This window comes from Sceloporus occidentalis, unplaced genomic scaffold, assembly GCF_023333645.1.
Source record: "Sceloporus occidentalis isolate IW3139 unplaced genomic scaffold, rSceOcc1.0.p SCAF_1, whole genome shotgun sequence".
Lineage (NCBI taxonomy): Eukaryota > Metazoa > Chordata > Lepidosauria > Squamata > Phrynosomatidae > Sceloporus > Sceloporus occidentalis.
This window is the reverse complement of record NW_028316981.1, coordinates 45,015,672-45,031,091: the sequence shown is the minus strand read 5'-3', so window position 1 is coordinate 45,031,091 and position 15,420 is coordinate 45,015,672. Positions and strand designations below refer to the sequence as shown.

Genomic DNA, 15,420 nt, shown 5'->3' with positions numbered 1-15,420 from the left:
TGATTGGGTTTAATACTGCAAATAGTTAAATTCTATTTTAATGCTTTTCAGTTGTATTCTTTCAAATTGTGAACCACTTTGAGTCCCAATTTTGAGGTGGGAAGTTGGATATAAATAAATATGACAATAATAATTTTTAAAATACTTCATTTCTTTCAGAACACATCTGCTTGGTCTCCAGTGATTCTCTGTGGAACTAGTTCCAACATTTACATCAATCTCAATTTATATTGTGAGCCCAAGAATGCAAACCCGGTGTGAACTGAGACTTGTGTGTACACCATCAGAGATACATTCAAGTACATGTACTGAACTGCCTTACCAACAACAGTGTAGTGAATAATTTTGAACTGCAGGTACTTGTCATGATAGTCCCCAAAACATGCCATCAAAACACAGCCAGCTGTATTGACCCACATCAACAAATTATTTCTAGAAGCTTTCATCTAGAACAAATTGTTCTAATTAATGGGTAAATCCAATGGTATTAATGGTGAACCGGTCTTTTTAAATCTAATGAACCTGAACTGCCCAGTGAAGACAAAGCCAATCCCAAATGCAAAAATGACCCTGAATAGCATATGCAACACATGGGCTGCATTTTCCCCACCTCTGCCTTTTACAGTATTTGGAGAAAATGTACTGTGGGCTATGCTACGCACGCTATGCTTTGCTATGTAATGCTATGGACATTATTCCTGTGAGATTATTATGTCTGAACTATATATAACAGGTAAATGAGTGTGAAACAGAAGGGAAATGGGAAAAGTGAACCTTTCCTGTCACCTCTCAGCTCCAAGTTGCCCGTCAAGTGACTCCCCCTCCCCTGCAAAGTTGCAAATCTCTGTTTGTACACTTTTCAGTTGATGATAACAATATCCAAAGGCATGCCCCAGAATCTTATAAAAGATAGGTTGTAGCTCATGAAATCTTGTGCTATGATAAATGTGTCCATCTTAAAGATACCAGCACTTCATCCCCAGCAAAAACAAAGGGGGGTCATGGAGGGGAGTCATGGAGGAAGTGATTCCTTGAAGCAACCAACTTTGAAAACTACCATGCTAGGGAACTGTCTGTGAGTTTTGGCCTGGTCAACTTTATGAAATGTTTAGGTATGGCTAAACAATCCAAGATTATTTTCTCCACAAGGTGCCATGGGCATGAGGCCACCTATGAATTCAGACAATGGAGACATTAAAACACAAAAGTAAAAAGAAGGAAGTCTGCCATATACTGCCACGCCTTATCCAAGCAGGTACAATTATGCCCCGTTTATTCCAAGCAGGTAATAAGCGTTTCATATATAAATCCTTCTATGTTGTAAGTGATTTGCATACTTGAAGGGAAACTTTAATGAAGAGTTAAGACTTGGAAAAACAACCACCCAAGTATGATTTTTCCAGGGGTACTGAATCACTGAGGCAGAGAATTCTCAGGAAAGTAAACTGAATGTTGACCTGAGGTTCTCTGCAATGTTCCCTATGGCATCCTTCCCAAAAGGAGATTAAGCCAAACAGCTGCTGATATGGAAACCAACTGTTTGAACTGCAATGCAGTTACATATGCTAATTGCGTCAAGTGCCCCTTGTGAACGTGATGCAGGAAATGACTAAACATTTAGTGCTGGTTATTTAGCAGTATTCCTGGAGACACGTAGGTGGTGTGGACAGCACAGCATGTGCATTAAAGGGCAATTTAGGTCAATAATTCTTTGAAAGGTCCACTATATCTTTCTTTTCTTTTCAGCAGCAAATTGCAATGGAGGAACTATTATTTCCACAACACAAATCAGACTGGATGACAACTAATCAAAATACAAAACTCATCACACACCATAGAATCTGAGCTCTTTTTCCTTGTTCCATTAAAAAAAATAGAGTCCAACAACTTTGTGACAGAATTAGTATGAGGAAGCTATATATGAAAAGTCAGCTAATCTTATAAAGTGAATTGTGGACTATTTTGAATTTCAAAGGGAAAGAAGGAGACGGGAAGGTACAATTCACCTGGAAGAAGGCAGAATAAATAAGGTTAATTGGACTAATTTCTAGAGGAAGAATCACTAGGGTGAGAGAAGGTCTAGTCCAGGCTAGAAGTGTTCTGACATGTCTAAAAGAGATCATCTGATACTTAAAGCTGTGCAATTCAAGAAGTGTTATGTATTGGACTTGGATGCCCTGGCTGAGATGGCATAACTACTCACAGTGGTAGTAAGTTAAGTGACTGCCATATCACTTAAGTCAGTTTGTTCCTTTTGAGAAGAAACAGATATCCCATGCATTTTTTTTCTCTCTAGAGGGCTCTTCTCCAGGTTTTGAAAGCTGAAGGATCAGGTACACTATTATAGAGGCAGAGCAACAGACAGTGATCAACGAAGAGACAGAGGAGTCTGAATTGCAGCAGATTTGTTTGCAGTGCTTTCTGGGTTGTCTTCTCCTCAGAGGATGAATTTTCCTGCTCAGCAGAGAAAAGAGGGGAAGACATTTTCTCACATTTCACCAAGATAGCAAATTAGCTGTTGTAAAAAGGGGGAGTGGGGAAATCTGCTGCATCTTTCTCCTCCTGTCCAAGATTTAATTCTGAGGAATTCTTGTATCTCATTGTTTTCTAGTTGTTTTAATCTATTGTGAGCTGTCTTGGGTTCTATGTTGGGAGAAAGGTGAGGCATAAATTCAGTCAATGTCTGTTGAGTCCTCTGCTTGAGTAGTGATATTACTAATCCACTGGCAGAATCTAGGTGGAGCATTGGCCATAGAGATGAGGATGGATGGGTGGAATCCTACAGTACTCTGCTCTAGAATCATAGAATCATAGTTGGAAGAGACCACAAGAGCCATCCAGTCCAACCCCCTGCCATGCAGGAAATCTCAATCAAAGCATACCCGACAGATGGCTGTCTGAATACCAAACAACCCAGTTGAACATAGGCTGGTATTCTCTGTTGTGGTAAGTGGATCATCACCTCTTGACACTGAGATCCCAATCACCCAAGCCCATATCTCCCACTGCTTTTGAGGGAACACTCCCTCATTTGTAGCTGTCTCAGCTCTGAAACTTCCTCTGAGATGTTCAAAGCCAACACTGGGCTGTCCTCCAAACCCATCTTGTCATCTTTTAGGATTCCAGACCTAGGATAAGATTGCTTTTAATTTCAAAGAAAGCAGAAGCTGTAGCCTACAGCTCTGAAGGTCCTAATGCTTGGTCAGGCAGGGCCAAAAATGCTAGGTGAGGTTAGCTGTCCACTAAGGTTGCACTATGGTTAAGATTTGCATGGGCCCTGCCTAATGGTTGGTGAGAAGGATACCCTTCTCCACAGAAGAAAACATCTATACCCACACTATGAATGGAATCTTTCCAGGAGGCTCCAAAAAGGATCTCACAGATTTCTCAGAAGTGTAGGACTGAAGTGACTGATCTTCACAGTAGCAATCTCTTTGAACTAATGGTGGAGATGGCATGTCAAATGATAAGTCAATGAGGCTTGTCAACATAAGATGCTAGGACCTGCTGGACCAGCACAAGATACTTGTCCTTAATCTCACTCTCTGAATATGATCCAAGACAGAGTACTGCAGACCCCTCTTCCAGCTTGAATTGATCAAAGATCAGTAGAAAGAAGTGAAGATCAAAAGGACTTGAAGCTAACAAAACAGTAGGCAATTGCTTTTGATGCTGTGCAGTGGTAAGTCAAGTCACAACTGCAGATGAAGGCATAGCCACTATCAATAAGGATGTTTCAGCACTACAGATGTAAATCTTTGCTTGTTCCATTCCAACATATTAAAATGAATAATTTCTCAATTCCCGCCCCCTCCCTGTTCCACAAGAATATGAGGTATCCGAGCAACTTTCAAGTGCTAAGGGACTTCACTGTAGAAAATTCATTTGTTCAAAATGGATGGTTTTTCTACACAGAAAATGAATTTTGGAGCACAAACATGTGCATTTTATGTAAAATGTAAGATTCCTGTGTAAAAACTCTGGAGAGGCTTTGCACATAGATTTTCTACAGAAGAATTCGTGTGTTTATTAAATTGCATACATTTTATACAATTTTCATAAGCATGATTCCTGTGCAGAAAAACTATGTCTTGTTTTCCTTCTTGTGCTTTTTGTACAATTTTTTTTAAAATAGCTGAACAGGAACCACATGCATTTTTGTGTAAATGTAGTTGTACCAATTAAATCCCACTGTGCGAATAACTCTAATGGCTGGTCTCTCTTTCTTTGGCAGGTTATCTCAAGTGCCAAGACACCCTTTTTCCATAAATGATAACTTCATAAATATTAGTAAGTATTCTTTATATCCATGTCAAGAAACAGACTCAGTTGCTGGCTTGCAAACTGATGTCATATTTGTTTGCTCCAGTGGAATAGGGAGGTTGCTCAGGTGACACAGTGTGCTTAGGCACAATGCATACCAATTTCTTACCTTTGTCACCTTTCTAGATAGGTAAACTTAAAAAAAAAAACTTTCACTGAGCAAATTACAATTAGAATTTTTATAATTATAAATACATTTTTTAAAAATAATTTTATTTCAATTTTAAAAATTTACAAATTCTTATTCTTTCAGTATTTCACGTTCTCATTTAATTACATATCTTCTGTACCTATAAAACTAAAGAAACATAAAATAAAGACAAAAAATGAACATAAAATAACAATACACATCAATCTAAACCATTTATACTAAAGCATACATCACATCACATTGTCACTTCCTTATACCTTCTTTATATCAATTCATATCCAATTTCTTTTTTTCTTTGAAATTAAATACATTGCAGTTTAAGAAAATTGCATATTTCCCCCTTTTGAACTTTATCTTCTTTTCCGTATTTAATTTTAAGTTGTAAAAAAAAGTTTGATTTATGTTTAATTGTACTATTTTCTCTTAATGTTTTTCTATAACACTTATAGTTATTGTATTTCCCCATTTTTCTTTTAAGTAATTAAATGTATTTCCCCAATTTTCCATTATAGTTTCTTTTTTCTGGTCATTTATTTGTTGAAATAGTATGTCCATCTCCATCATACCAAAAAGTTTTATTTGCCACTCCTCTATTTTAATGCCTCTCTTAATCTTCCAGTATCTAGCAAAAGTCAACCTGGCTGCTGTTAACATATGGAAAATAACTCTATCTGGTTTCTTTTCTATTTTGGTACCCAATATTTCATTTATATTAACATATATTTTTTCCAATAACTTTTTGGCCTCACTGCAAGATCACCATAGGTGAAAGAAGGTGCCTTTCTCTTTTCCACATTTCCAACAGCAGTCTGTCCCCATTCCATACATTTTATTTAGTCCATCAGGAGAAGGATGCCATCTTTATAGTATCTTGCAGTAATTCTCCTTAACATCTTGGTTAACTGTATATTTTAATCTAATATTCCAGCATTTTTCGCGTTGAGTTAATTCTATGGCTTTCCCACAGTTTTGGACCCAAGCTATTATGTTATCTTTAATTAGATCTTCCTCGTTGTTAAATTCCAATAGTTTTTTATACATTCTTGAAAGAAATCCGGATTTCTGTGACCAGATTATTTCTTCTAAATCTGTCTTTCTGTCCGTTATACCACATGGTTTAGTATCCGCTATAAATCTAGCTTTTAATTGATGATAGAGAAACCAAGTACAGTCCCAACCTTCTGTCCTTAACTGTTCCAATGGTTTCATTTCATATTTCCCATCTGTCTTAAGTAATATATCTTTATAGTTTATCCATTTTTCGTTTCTAAATGGATCAGATCTAAATAACGCCTCATGGGGAGAGGTCCAAATAGGAATTTTAGTACAAATTCTTTTTTTAATATTTTTTCCAGAATTTATAAAGTGTATATCTGACATGTTGGTTATAGAAATTTCTATTTGCATTTAATTTTTCGTAGAACAGAAATGCATGAATACCAAATCTCAATGCTGCTGTTTCAGTCTTTAGTAGTCTCTTGTTTTCTATTTTCACCCAATCTTTTAACCATAAAAATACACAAGCTTCAAAATAAAGTTTTAAATTTGGGGCTGAGAAACCTCCACTTATAGTAGCATCCTGCATATATTTTTGCTTGATTCTGGGTTTTTTCCCTGCCCAGATGAAATCAGATAATTGTTTTTGTCAGTTTTTCCAGTAACTTTTCATTTCTAAGTACAGATATAACTTGAAAAAGAAAAAGAAATCTTGGCAAAGTATTCATTTTCACAGCTGAGATTAAGGGCAACTATTCTGCTTTAGGCTAAAGTCAAAGCACGCGGTCTTATGCACACTTGCTACATAAACTAGTCTTCAGTGACACTATTTTACTCCAGGTCTGAATAAAAATTGTTGGTGTTGTGTGCTTTCCAGTAGAATCTGACTTATGGTGACCCTATCATGGAGAGCCAGGTGTTGTAGTGTTTTGAATGTTGGACTAGGACTCTGGAGAACATGGTTCAAATCCCTGCTTGGCCATGGAAACCCACTAGGTGACTTTGGGCAAGTCACACTCTCAGCCTCAGGAAAAGGCAAAAGTAAACTCCCTCTGAGCAAATTTTGTCAAGTAAATATCCTCTTTAAATTTCTGTCCTACAATATCCAGATTTGAATGACAACAATATATACCTCTACAGTTGATTTCTCAAAAAGTTAAAATATAAGTACTCTACTTTTAAAAAAAAGTCCCTTTCCCACTTCCTAAGTGGTAGAAAGCCAAGGATAGCCTTTTTGTAGGGTGTGCTTCCTTGCAATGGGAAGGTAGCTTTCATCAAGTATAATGTTACATAAAGAGTAGAGAGCCAGGAAAAGGGATTTGTTTTCTTTAATCAAAGAGCATGATTTACCATGATGCAGAATATTTGGAGAGGAACTATATTTTTGTTGCTTAGCCAAGGTGAATGGTTCATGATGTTATTCTTTTTCTGGGAATGTAGCTTGTGCATCTGACTTGCAAACTCAGCTTGATACCATGACAGCTTTTCAGTGTTCCCAGGAGTTGCCTTTCTCGTGGTCCCATTATGTAGGAAAGCTATATGAAATTCATAAGTTGACAGGTGACCTGAAGGTGCATATTTTAAAGAATATTCGTTTTACTGGTTTATGGGTCAGGCTGTAAGATATGTGCACTGAAAAGGATATTTTTAAATAAGCAGGAGAGGAAAGCATTATCATTTGGCGTAATTAAATGATTAACAGTTTTAGAGATGAACACATGCTACTTAGCTTAGAATCTGGAGTGAGTGCTTTCATCATTGCTGACCAAAGTAAATTAAGGAAGACTCATTAATAATCCCTTACGTTTTCTTCTCTCACAATCTCTTGACCCAATTTCTTGATAACAACTGAATACTTTTTTTACTTGTTTCAGAGTCACCATGCTTTCTTGATTTGCACATTCTTTGCACTACAGTCACTCACCCTGAAGTATCACTAACAGGAGCATTAATTACTCATATTTAATGTCAGTGAGGGGTGTATATTTTTAGGCCATGAACTTAAGAAGACTCTCAATACATGAGGTGCATGGCCATGAAGGTTAGACACATCCTCTCCTAAGGATATAGTTCTCTCTAACTTTATTTTGCATTGAGGAGGCAAAAAATGCTAGATTGGTGGACTCTATAAAAGAGATCATGGGTATGAATTTGCAGCAACTGAGCAGAGCAGTAGAGGACAGGGTGTCTTGGAGATATCTCTCCACAGGGCCGCCATGAATCAACATTGATTCAAGGGTGGTTAACATCAACAATACCACCAACAGGATTCCAGCCATAGTGTTGTGAGGTGGATGACATACTGGACATAAGAATAATAAATTCACTACAGTGTTTGAGGTGGGCACAGTTTTGTCAGGCGTATTTTGAGAATTTTGTTTAAATTACCACTAAAACATTTTTCTGGCTATAAATATGGAAATAGTATGCTGTTGTCACTTAAAGGAATTAAATGATGTGACGTGTGGGTTGTTCAGGATCCTTGTTCTGCACCCCTCCCTGCAGTTGTAACATTTATCTTAGCCAATGTACATCCTCAAACTCCCAAAACATTGCGTCGGTCTCCACTGCCCCATCTGACCATGAATAACAGCCAGTTTTTGGACTAAAACTAAAACCAAAATAAGCTACAGGAACCATACATCATAAATCTGTCTGCCTTTATTATGCCACTATTAGACTGAGAAATTCTGACTCTACTCCTGCATGAGAGAAGAGTCAGTGCAGTAGAGCATCCAGTAGATTAGAACTAACAGATCTGCAGGACTTCATAAAAGCATAGGCATAATGTATTTACTTGAATCATGTTGTCAATGCACAATGATGAAACAGTGGCTTTTTGTCTTATGATAGTTAGAATTAGAATGTCATGAGGGAAATGTCCCTAAACTTTGTGCAGGGACTTTCTGTGATTATCAGAGGTTAATGTATCACAATTTTGCATGTAATCAGTAACTGAAGTGTATCACAATTTTGCACCCTTTTCCATAGGAAAGTTTATTTTAGATTATCCTATCAATGGTACAGAGAGGTAGGTAGATAGGGGTCTCTCTGTGTGTGGTGCATGGGGGAGAAAGGGAGACAGTGAGAGACTTACTTTGGACAAGTGCTGCAGCATGTATTAAAGAAAATAAATGCCTCTGAAGAACATACATATACTTAATGCTATATGAGCCTATTCCCAGTAAGCTGCAACTCTTAAAAGCATTTTCCATCCTTGTGCAGCCTGTTTTTTTGGTATAAGACATCTTTTCACAGTTAAGTTCAGCAAATCCATTTATCCAACTAGAAGCTGACCTCTGATCACGCTGTTCTAACTCCACTGCACACAAAAACATCAGCTGATAATCCTCAGAACCTTTCAATACATAAAGCACAAAACAGTGTGGGCTAGAACTAGTCTCCCCTCTCTGTCTTTTAAAGTATTATTTGACCAGCATAATTTCTAAGCATTATTTTCTTTTTCTAGCTTGCAAAATAGCTGTGTAATACCTTGTGATATTCTATGATCACAGATTACCATGAAGGTGTGTTGAATATCTGCATTAAGTGTGAAAACACTTTGTCTCTGATGAATAATGAAGGAAATTTCCTGCTGTTCAGCTAAAGCACTGTAAGTCTCATGGTCCTGTGACTGTCTTATGCTCTAGATCACGGGCTAAAAGTTAGCCAAGGGAAAACAGAATGGGTACTTCTGAGGGGGGGAAACCCTGCAACTGGTAGTTCAGTCTTATACATAAATCTACTCAGAGGTAAGCCTCATTCAGTTCAGTGGGACTTACTTTTGAAAAGTGACAAAGGATTGTAGTCCAATTTGCAGCCATCTCTCCAACTTCTATCAGGGGTATTTGTGTGCAAGGTTCCACCTATTATTCATGGCTCCATTTAATATGCAAGGCTACAACAAGCTTGGAAAAGGACCGTTTTGGGTCTTTTTCATTCTGCACCTGTGTTTCTGTACTATATAATATGACTTAGGAGGTCTTCTCAGTTTTGAACCAATGTGTTATATACTGGGTGAAGACCTGTACTCAGCACTGTTCCCATGTCATCCTCTTCCAGAATTCTTTTCATACTGCCTGGTTATAGTGCTATGGTTCCACTTTAATTGCTAGGCTTTGTCCTGCAGTTTAGGAGGAGATTTAAGAATTCTCAGCCAGAGAATGCCTCCCTAAACTTCAAATCCCAGGATTCCATAGGATGTATCCATGACACTTAAAGTGAAACCAGAGTGCTAAAATCAGGTAGTGTGTAATGGCCCCAAGTATTCTGCCTCACACTGAGATCTATGAGCATCCATAAACCTCTACCAGACATGTGTGGTATATGTGCAGGCGCCAAGAAAGAGGGTGTTGTAAACATTATTATTATTATTATTATTATTATTATTATTATTTTGTATTCCTCTTTTTCACTAAGGAATCAAAGCGGATTCCAACAGTATAAATAAAACATCAAACAATTAAAAATTACAATTTAAACCCCCCCAAACCCCAAATCCCCCAATCATAAAAACAGTGATCAACCCATAAAAAGAGAATCATAGAGTTGGAAGAGACTGCAAGGGCCATCCAGTCCAACCCCATTCTGCCATGCAGGAACTCTCAATCAAAGCATCCCAGACAGATGCCATCCAGCCTCTGTTTAAACACCTCTAAGGAAGGAGGTTCCACTACACTCTGAGATTAAACATCAAAAAAATTTAAACTGTCCAATAGGAATACATTGAAATTTCGGGCAGATTAACGCAAGAAATGAGTCTTCCTCTAGAGGATGGGGGGATGGTATCAATCAATTTTGGTATCGGTATCAATAAAGGGGGGAGGCAAGTCTAATGGATCTAATGGATGATGATAGATGGTGGGGCTATACCATTATGACCCCTTTCACTTACTGAAGTAGACTATGGTTATATCTGCCTGATGTCTAGTTCTAAAATTTCCCTTCTATTTCCTTGTGAAATCTGAACATAAAAAAATCATGGAGACAGTACCATTGCACATGCTAATTTATAATTATGTATGCAAATTTAGAAATAATTACTGTACTAGGATTCATTTAAATTTCATAGAAGGCAAAGCCAACCAATTAAATGTTCAGCTAAATCACCTCAAATATAATAAAATGTTCAATCACTCTCCACCCCCCTGTAAACCATCCCAAAACAATAGTCCGTCTTCCAATACAGTTAATTTGCAGTGGTTTGAGAAAATACAAAAAAGAAAGGCTACGTTTTTTTTCAATAATCTTGAAAACTGAGTTTTTAAAAACAAATATTAACAAAGGTTTCTCTCTTAATGGATGCAACTTTCATTTTGGAATCTTACAAGTTACTTTCAGTTACCCTGCTGATCTGAAGGACAGAAGCTTAACAAAGATTAAATAGATGGTAGTTAAATAGTAGAAGGAGATTATTCATGTTTTCACCTGATAAAGTTAATCGGAATGTTGCATTATAAACTATTTAACTCATTGGGCCACAAACATCTTAAAAGTCTTTGTCACAAAATGCTAGAATGCTTTTGGCAGCTAAGAAATAATATGGAAACAAAAAGTTGGTAAATAAAATGGATTCAAAGTACGTAAAGGAACTCAGACTCAAATCTGCTATATTTAAAACCCACTGAAGGTAAGGGAAGAGGTTCTAATTCTTAAGAATGAGAATCTAATTTTAGCTTGGTCCATTGTGAGGTAAGCATGTGAGTCAGTAATGACTGTATGATGTTACATAAGCACTGTATATGCTGCATTTCTAAAACACAGTGCTAGAAAGGAAGATGGTGCTTTTATATTCTCCTCCTTCCCTCATGGGTATGCTCACACATTCAAGAGACCCCTTATGTCATTCAAATGTATTTTTAAAAACTTAATTAAAATAGCAGTGGGCTGGTTATATAATGTGATTAATTGCAGTATTAGACTGAAACAAAGCCATCGGCCTTAAACATTCACATGCAAAGTCATGTGTAGGAGTGAAAGAGATGAGGGTGAAATATACAATTTATCACTTTTATTACATACATTTCACAGGACATTGATTTATTCTTTGTATAGGCTGAGAGTGTGTGATTTGGCCAAGGTCACCCAGAGGGTTTCCATGGCTGAGCGGGGATTTGAACCCTGGTCTTCAGGGTCCTAATTCAACGATCAAACCACTTTGCCATGCTGACTCTCACACAATGCATACACACTTGATCTCTCCCAACTCTATGATTCTATATACAAATTGTGTGTGGCACGTGTGTTGTTTTCCTTCAAGTCGTTTTCCAACTTATGGTGACCCCAAGGTGAGCCTATCATAGGGTTTTATTGACAAGTTTCTTCAGAAGGGGGTTACCATTGCTATCATCTGAGGTTAAGTGACTTGACTGTGATTTGAGCAAGATCACCCAGTGGATTTCTATGGCCAAGCAGGGATTTGAGCCCTGCTCTCCAAAGTCACAGTCCAACACTCAAACCACTACACCACACTGGCCCTCAAATACAAATCACACACACACACACACACACACACACACACATCAAATTAAACAACATTTTACACCAAAAGCCTGTGGTTTCAAAGCTCACCAGCTGCAGCTTCTGGACTTTTCATTCTTCCCCCAACCCCTTCCTCACAAGCAGGAATTTCTCATTTTCATTCTTCATCTAGGACAGTATTACTCAAAATGGTGGTCCCTGGACTGGTGCTGGTCCCTGGAAAATTCCCAGGAAAGAAACAAACGTAGCCAATGAGTGCACTCCCTGGCACACTGGGAGGGGGAGATTGCCCATCTTCCACATCAGACCCTAAGAAGCACTGATCCAAGCTATGCTGCTTCCTTTGCTCAATAATGGCAACCACTCCATTACCAACTGGGTTTCACGCAGTACCTACATCTCTGGGACTTCAGTACGGATTCTGAACCGCCACATCAGGACATTGTCTGCTACTTTGATATCTTATCCTCTAGGTTGCCTTCTCCACAGTACTGAGAGAGATCTATCTCAAGGCATGGCTCTAGAAGCAACAGGTGGTATTGTGGCAACTTTCAAGACTGTCATCATTGTCAGGATAGTGTCAGGCATTCCAGTTAATGCTCTCCTTATATCATCACTCTGTCCCAGGGATGTATATTATGATAGGTACCATGGCTGCTATTTTGGGGACACCGGTCATGTCTGTGATTGCCTGTATCACCATATGGTTCAGGGACACACTCATAATTCAACAGTACCATGACTTCTGGCAGCAACAGCAGGACGAAAGGACATCTTGTACAGAGCTCTGTCAGGGCGACCGCCTTAGCGGGCATGTAAGGAGTCATCCTTGCTCCCCCGATCTCGGCGAAGAGACCGGGGGATGGAGCTCAAAGGGGGTCTGCATCCACCGAAGGGAGAGACCTAAATGGTTCTCTCAGCCGTGGGGATCGGATCGCAGAGCAACTGGGTCTGCTAATGGTGGCCTTTTGGCACTGAGCCCAGCCTGCTGCTCTTTTTTAGATCTCTATTAGTTTTTCCTCTTTTGCTATCCTTTTTTAAAAAAAACAGTTTGAAACAATTCCCAACCCATTTGCTCTGGACTGAAGGAGATCTACAAAGTTCTGCTGAACTTTGGGAGCGGTTCTTCCCTTCCCTCTTCTTCCTCCTTGGGGGTAGGAGAGGAGGAGGGAGGCAGAACAAGCTCCAAAGAACTTTAAACTGAAAAAGGAGGACTGGAGTGGACCCTGATCGCGAATTAAACAGAGAAGATTTCTTTTTATTTTTCACAAGATTAGAAACGGCTGCTTGGAAAACCTTTTTACTGTTTTTTCTTATTTTCTCTTCTTTTCCTGAAGTGCTGAAGATGGCGACCGCCATACGAATTTAAAGTAAACAATTCGGAGACAAAGCAGGAAACGACAAAATAAGGTTTTTTCTTTCTTTCTCTTTACTACATGTTTAAATTTTGATATTGAAAAAGGAGGAATTGGAAGGAGGATGGGAGGAGGAGGAGGGGGGGGGTGACAAAGAAGCTTGATTTGGTTTTTCCCTCATTTCTATGAGTTTGGATCCTGAGTGCCACAAGAAAGGTTGCGGCGGAAAGAGGACAGGAGGAGGAATTTAGGTCATTGCTAAAAAAATTATAATTTCTTTTGGGAGAGATTCGAATATTATACACTCTTCTTGAAAAACTCGGCTTAGGTTGGATTTGAGAGAGTTTACTGGGAACGTGTTTGTCATTGTGATATCATCTATAACTGCTATAGACTGTGATTATTAGAGGGTAATTTAGAGGATCATTCCAGCTTCTTTCTTCTCTTCTTTTCTTTCCTTCTTTTGGGAAGGAAAAACAAAAACAAAAAAATACCAAAAAATACAACCCCCCCCCACTAAACTCTGAAATTTTAAAATTTTGGAAATTTGTGAGAATTTTTTGAAATTTTTGAAATATTGAGAAATGTAAGAATTTACTGGATATTTGTATAAGTTTGTATTTTATAATTGGTGTGGGTACAAAAGATCAATTTTGGTGAAGAATTGAGATTTTGATAAATTTTGAAAAATTTTGGTAAATTTTGGGAAAATTCAGAATTTTAGAAAAAATTTGAAAAATTTGTAAGAATTAAATATTAAAATTAGAGAAGATTGAAACAGTATTTACTAATATATTTGGTGAATTAGCAGGTTGAAGGGAATTTTGGTAAATCTTGGCTATTGGTAAAAAGTTTATAATTTTCTATTGGAGAGAATTGAATATTATATACTTTTCTTTAACTTATGGTCTCTGAAAGCATTGACAGAAAACTGTGAAACAACTTGGGAATTTTTTACTTTTTGACAAGAGGAGAGATAAGAAAATGGCAACACAATCAAAAACACCGCTTCAGGCCAATCCACTGCCCCCAAGAAGAAGTTTGACAGACAAACCTCCAGACCCCAAACTGATTTTTCTGGAAGAATTCAAAAAGTTTAAAGAAGAAATGTGTGCAGAAATGCACCAGGAACTCAAAACCTCCAGAAAGGAAGCAAAGGAGGACATGCACAAAGAACTTGACATATTTGGTAAAAAATTAGACAAAATTACAAAAGACATAGAAAGTTTGCAATCTGACATGAGAAAGTTAAAATCGAAAACAGAAGAATTGGAGAACACAAATAGAGAAATATTGGACAATCAAAAAAGAGATGAAGATAGGGTTTTATTTCAGGAAATTCGTTATCGAGAGCGGTGTCTGAAATTAAGAGGAGTTTCGGAAACACTCAAGGAAGAATTACATGAAACAATGGGACTGTTGCTTGCAAACTATATTGAAATTTCCGGCGATGAAATGGATCATGCAATTGATCGTGTATTCCATATTAACTCCTCAATAGTGAAAGACGAAAAACTTCTTCACGATATTGTTATTTCCTTTATCAAATCTAAATAGCAAGATCAAATTATTCAAAAAAGTTACATTGAGTATCTAACATTCGAAGATTCTACCATAAAAATCTATAAAGATATCCCATTGGAAGTATTAAGGAGAAGACCGGACTACAAATTTTTAACAATTGAATTGCTCAAAAGGAACATTTTGTATTCATGGGAAATAATCGAAGGGGTTTCAGTTCTGTACAGAAAAAAGAGATTCAAGATAAATACAGTACAAAAAGCCAGAGATTTTTTGAGAAGACTTTGGCGCAATGAAGAAAAAGGCCCACAAGAAGAGTTTAGGAAACAAACAAGAAGAGAGACCAAGAAAAAAGGGGAAGATGGAGAAGGAGAGACGAGTGGTAAATCTACACCAGAGTTGACAGGGAAAGAAAAAGGAGAAGGTGAATTGGACATACCAGAAAGGGGAGAAGAAGAAGGTGAAAGATCGGATAGTCAAAGAGTAAGTTAAAGGAATTAAAATAAATATTATAATGTATTAAATTCAAGATGTTCATGAAGATTGGATTATGGAATGTAAAGGGACTGAATTCTAAATTTAATTCATTATCTG

The 15,420-nt window shown here is 37.6% G+C and overlaps 1 long non-coding RNA gene across 2 annotated transcripts; it reads left to right on the top strand.

Moving 5' to 3' along the window:
- The first annotated feature begins 208 nt into the window (after positions 1-208).
- On the top strand, positions 209-15,385 carry LOC149321351 (uncharacterized). Of its 2 annotated transcripts, none has more exons than XR_016277842.1 (4): positions 209-356; positions 4,235-4,290; positions 13,288-13,360; positions 14,224-15,385. It is a non-coding gene; the product is annotated as an uncharacterized LOC149321351 (long non-coding RNA). The 2 variants fall into 2 exon arrangements; XR_016277837.1 differs by lacking the exon at positions 209-356 and adding an exon at positions 2,833-2,946.
- Positions 15,386-15,420: the final 35 nt, after the last annotated feature.